The sequence below is a fragment of the Colletotrichum jinshuiense genome, chromosome 1 (assembly GCF_051148585.1).
Source record: "Colletotrichum jinshuiense chromosome 1, complete sequence".
NCBI classification, from domain to species: domain Eukaryota; kingdom Fungi; phylum Ascomycota; class Sordariomycetes; order Glomerellales; family Glomerellaceae; genus Colletotrichum; species Colletotrichum jinshuiense.
Window position 1 is genome coordinate 3,006,081 of NC_139302.1, and position 6,000 is coordinate 3,012,080.

Genomic DNA, 6,000 nt, shown 5'->3' on the forward strand with positions numbered 1-6,000 from the left:
AAAGAGAGATGGAGGGGAAGGAAAGGGCTGGCTGTCGTCACCAACGCAGGCCGATGATGTGCGTGGTCGTGGCCGATAACAAACTTGACAAGAATCGCCGGGGTTTTACCATCCTTCTCCCCTTGCAATGTCTTTTACTCCAGACACAAGGTTGCGTGGCACACGACTTTCCCCGGGTGAAATGCACGAACGGAGAAGGTCTTCTGTACTCTGGGCCCCCCTCTCCCTCGGACTGGGAAAACCACTCAAGCCCGTGAGTGGGAGCCTGGGAGACACTAGCAGCGCCGACCGAGCGGGTCCGGCACCGGGCGACCAGCAGTTTTCGGGAGGTCGTCTAGAAGCGGGCGGAACGGGAAACTAACCCTTGTTGGTAAGCCCCCCCGAAATGGCAAGCCAGGGGCAACAACAGCTATGCTGGCTGGTATGATGAAGGATGACTGGCACACAACGCGTTGTTTCTGGATTTCCAGGACACACCTTGAAGAACTCCATCAGCGGGTTTCCAATCGCATGCCCCGAGTGCCAGTAGTACGAACTGCCAGCTGGAGAAGTTGGCCTGCCCGCATCTTTCCCGCCCGCCCCGCCACACGAGTTGGAGCCGAGATCTCGCTCTCGTCCTGTTCAATGCGTGATGACGGATTCAAAGGTACGTGCTGATTGTCAGCATTTGCTCATCACGACATGTCCACCCGCACTCGCTGACGTTGATCCACCGAGCAAAGCCATGGCACTTTTCTGCTATGATCTCAGATTCCCAAATCAGGCGAGGAGCGAGAAAAAGGGAATGGCTTCCGCTATCCGGTCCGGATACTACCCACATTGTGTTCCCTGCGAGTATGTAGGAGCGCAGCACGCCACGGGAGGCGAGAGGTGCCATTGAGACTGGAACCCCGTCGTGCCATATTCTCTCGTCAGCCGCACTGCACAATTCGAGACGGGAGAGAACGAACGGCCATCGCCGCCATGGCCCGTCCGGTCAATTGCAGAATCGGGAAGCGAGAAAGGTTTGCGGCGGAGCGCCCTCTGCTTTTACGCAATAACTCGGAGTTGTTGCTAGTCATACGGCCGAGTTCAATCTCAGCCGGTACGAACTCCATGCAGCAAACCCCCCTCCCCCTCCCCTCTCGGCGTCCGAGGACAACATTCAAAAAGCAACGACAGACGAAGAAGGGCCCCTCCTTGGGCCGCAAGATTGGTGCATGTCAATATCTCCTCCGGCCAAGTCCCGCTCGAGGGGTAAAGTAAAACCATGTCTAGTGGTCAACAGCGGATGCTTTTTACGATCGATTCGCAAGAATAAGAAAAAGTCCCTTCCACTTATTCAAGGCCTGTTTAATCCACGCAGCCCCTCAGAAACACGATCGCATCCCGGGCAGGCTTTGCAAAGACCAGGACAAGGTGCCTTCGCGCCACGTTCGTCTCATCCACTTCCCCACCAGGCTCCTCGCTTCTCCCGACCCCCAAGGGACCTTTGGCCGCTTACTGCACAAGTTTCTCGAGGGCGACAGGCAGGCGGCTCCACCACCTTCCAAAACAGACGCAGAGGACAACGGCCCTGGTCGAGGTCGTCCCCTTGATCTGGGTTCCTGGGCCCATAGGCTGCGCTGATTTTAGACCTGTCAAGGAACCATGTCGACAAGTAAGGACCAGCACCCCCGCGAAACAATTGTGGTTATCTGGCGGGCTTTACTCAGCGCGATGCCCCTTTGGGCCCCGAAGCGAGTTGCGAAATTGATACGGAAGCCCTCAGCCCAACCAAGCGAGCAGGCGTCGTCCTCGTACCCTGTGCGTTGGAACCCAACACATCGGTCCCTTCCACCCTCATATATACGGCTCGCGGGCTCGAGCGAGGATTGTAGCGGTTTGGTGGAGATGAACAACAATTACAGCACATCCTGAATGCTCGGCCGGGACCTCGACGTGAAACGCTGGAGGAACATACCGGGCTCTTTCTTCTCCACGCTCTCATGTCTGAACACGAGAGGAGGTATGACTCCTTCTCGGGCCTGATTACTATGTATGTGATTTCCATCCTGCCGGGCGGACGGTCTGGACAAGTGCGGCGGGCCTTCTCCCTTCTTGCAGGTTTCTCAACAGAAGTCGATCCACGATATACCAACAAGGCTACTCGTTTACTACCTACACTTGCATTGCGGTGGTGCTGCTCCCCACCCACACTTGGGATTCCCCCATCACGCACCTTGGGCCTTTCAGCATGCGCATGCACGCTGAAATGCAGGCACAAATCGTCTTGGGTGGTCGTAGGGGTTGCGGCCCCTGGACCTGGTTGGTCGGCGGAGCCTGAAAGGCGGGCGAGATGTATCTTGGCATCGCAGGCACACGCCACCCGTTCCGCAGATGCTCACTGCTCGGCGGAGGAATCGCATCATTATTCCCCTTCATACAAGGCCGGACTGGGGGGGAGGAACGCTCTCTGGCACTTGTTATCTGTTCGTCTCCGCATGCCGTCATGGTTGTTCTCTATTGTTTCACAAAAACCTGACCCCGGGTAGCCACGCCTTGGGAGTGGAATCTAGTGCGCAACACTACCCTCACGGGGCCGAGCAAGTGCCATATACACTACCTCGTGGGTGATCCAGCCCTCTTGCTGGCCTAGACCGAGACCAACCCGGGGCAGTGCTCAAGGGACGGGCATGCGAAGAGGCCGGTCCGATTAGTTGCTCAGGTGGGCCAAGGCCTTGCGAGGAAAGGTACGATGGGTCGCTCCTCGCCGGGAGACTGGCGGCCTGGGGAAACTCGGTCGACCCTACTGCAGAACGCCAAATGAGGGAAGAACCATTGGGGCCGCGATGCGGAGAAGGGCGAAGAGGCTTGCGGGAGCTCATTTGCGAAATGATTTCCCCCAATTCTGCAGACACGGCTCGAAGAGGAGAGGCCGGCCGGGTCTGGGGTGCGGCACAGCTCACCAACGCGATGCGCGCGTTCTTGATTGCGTGCACTACGGTATGTATGTGTGTGTGAGTGTGTGAGTGTGTGTATGCGGTTGGAAATTCAACATGCAGCCGGCCAAGCATTACTTCTGCATGAGCATAGGCCGAGGGGTGGCGTTCGACAGCATGCCTAGACTATAAGGGAGCAGAACGGCACAGAAAGAAAAGAAAAAAAAGACCAGACGACCACGGACGCGCCCGCGATGTGGCTGCCTTTTTCTACACCCCCCCTGGTTTCTTCGCTTCAATCCCAGTTGGATGGGAGAGGAGAAAGAGAAAGGGGGGGTTGTTCGCGCTTCCTCACGCGTAGTCTGACATTTCATTTCGCAAGATCATTCCGCTTGCGGTTGAGGTTGATGATGGGCGGTGCTAGCGTCGAGACTATTGACTGATCCTCGCGGCAAGAAAGTCTACTCTGCCAGAAGTTCGGTAAGAGACAGCTGTCGAGATTTCGAGATTGTAGGGGGCAGAGAGACTTGGGATCTTCCTCACAGTAGGCAGACAGGCCATCCTTGATGCAACGTCGAGGTCTCGTTGATGGGAATTACCCGTCCTGTTGATCGACATGTCTGCTCCGCCAGGGTGGGCAGAAAAACGACAAAAAAGAGACCAAAGGGTAGCGCAGATTGGGGGCCCGGCGATCCGACGATGAGGGGGGACACCACGTTCCGAGCGGTTCCCCATTTCTACGGACAATTTTTTTCTCTCGTTTGTTTTTTTGGTGTTGCTAACTACACTAAACAATGGCTCTATCCACACCTGATGGAACCTCTCTGGCAAACGCGACCTAGAGAAACGTCTAGCTGTTTAGCCGTAGAGGAAAAAAAGGAAAACCATGGGCCCGCGGCCCCGGGACGGGTCGTCACATCGCGCGCGTTCTGTCGAAAAAAAAGGAACGAAGGGCGAAAAGAAAAGTAAGTGAAGCGCGGCCTTCTTTTTCTCTTTCCCGCGCAACGAGCCGAAAATCAGAATTCGGGTTTTTGTTGAGGGCAACGATCGACATTTCTTTGGTGTTGTTCATCCTTCCCCCCCCGGTCGTTATTGAAAGGGGCCCAAAACATGGGGACGAGTTTCTGCTTTACTTTTTTACTTTCCGTACTCTTCCGGCAACCCACGTCGGCATCCAAGGGTTCGATTGTTGTTATTATTTTCCCTCTTGGGATTTTACCCTCTTTGAATTTTCCCCCTTCTGTTCTTTCGAGTTCCCGCAAGGCGGTGAAGAGGGGTGTGTGTTTCCCATCACCCTCCCTCCCCTTCGCTTGCCATGACGGTTATGCGCGTGGCGCCCCCTTCTCACAAGGCCAACGGCGAAGCCAATTTAACTTTAATGCGATTGGCGGCAGATGCCGCGACGGGGCGATGCTACAGTCTCCTTTTCTTTTTCTTCTGTCTCGTCGGTTGAGTCGCCGAGGTTCGACGACCTGGGTGTGTGTTGGCGGCATGATGGTGGTTCACGAGGTCCCAGGTTTGGGGAGGGAGGGAGGTTATGTTGGTGGAGGGGAGGGTGTTGCCATACCGCATGCCGCGGCGACGGCGAGTCGGGACCGGGAGAGGCGGGAGGGAGGCCGGGGGTGGGAATTGCCGTCTTCAAGTGAAGATCTCTCTTTTTCTCTGCCTTTTGTTGGTTGATCGCTCTGCGGATGGCGAGGCAAAGGGCGGGGGAGTTGCGCCGCTTGGTGATGCCGAGGCAGTTTGGCAGTTTGGCAGTTGGGTTTCCTGGAGGGTGGTGGGTGGGTGGTCGAGGGCTCCCGCTGAGAGGTCGGTCGCGATCCCTCCCGCATGCGGGGTTGCAGGTGGTGATCGTACGAGTTGGCGGGTGGCTCGTTGGTCTCGACGCGCAGAGGCAGAGGAAGGCATCACCGAGTGGCGATGCCTCGGAACGCGGGGTTCGTCTCTGTCGCCTGGGTCGGCGTGTTTGATCACTCGAAAGTATTGTGTTCACGGCAACGTGATATCAGGCCACGAGCCTCGGATGCAGTGTCGGGGCGTCACAGGCGTGTTTCTGGGCCAGGGAGCCTTGATCAAAGAGACGGGTTGGAGGAGGGACCGGGACGATGAGCACGTGTAAGTCACTTCGTTCTTCTCGTCCATCACAGGCAAAAACGTCGGCGGAGAGATTGTTGTGGGAAAGCTGGGCGGTAAGTGATTGGTGGTGCACGGAGTGCATTGGGGAAGTATCGCACCCTCGGCGAGTGTGGCGATCGATGCTTGGAGTCGGGCACACCAGGGCGAGCAGTAAGCAATGTGTGGTTTCCAAGCGGGTGCCCTCGGTTGTGTTGCCCAGGACCGTCTCTTCGGACTCTGGGCCCATTCGCAGTTGTCCGTGTTCCTCGCGGCCGCCCTTCTCGAAACCAGAAAGTACCTGGAACGGAATAGGAGGGTTAACTGGCGGCTCTGTGCCCCATCAGACTTCCGAGAGCCTGTGTCTCTGTTTGTTGCGGACTTGCAGATCGGATTCGTTGCGGGGAACCCGAGTCGGGTCAAGTTGTTATCATGACCTTTGGAGCATGGACGGTCAGGGACAATGGGTACAAGGAGAATATAGTCATTGTAGTTACACGGGATATTGGTTCTTTGAAAGTTTATTTCTCTTACTCACCTTCCCCTGTTCTTGCATATTCTTACATTCTCGTACGTTTCTGTCTTGCTATCAAACTCTGACGACGACAACTATGTAGACACTGGAAACAAAATTGGTTGTCTGGCCTGCATTTGCCATCCGCGAAGTCTTCAAACCATAAATGTCCTTAAACATACAGTGTTTATGTATATATATATATGTTTTGTATATAGATAGAAAAGTACCATAAAACACAGCCTCATAGGCATACAAACGCAACGGCCCATATGTCTCATCGTAGTGTTTCCTGGAACTCGGCCGATGCCAGGAGTGCCTCGCTCACCCTTGCTGCTCTGGCAACTCCCAAACAACCCACTGCATTCTCGGAAATGCCGAATGGTCTCTTGCCCGCCCTTGGCTTGCGATGCCAACAGGCCGAAGCGCGGAAACGAACAGTCGGGTCCCGGCTTCTGAAAAACGCACAGGGTC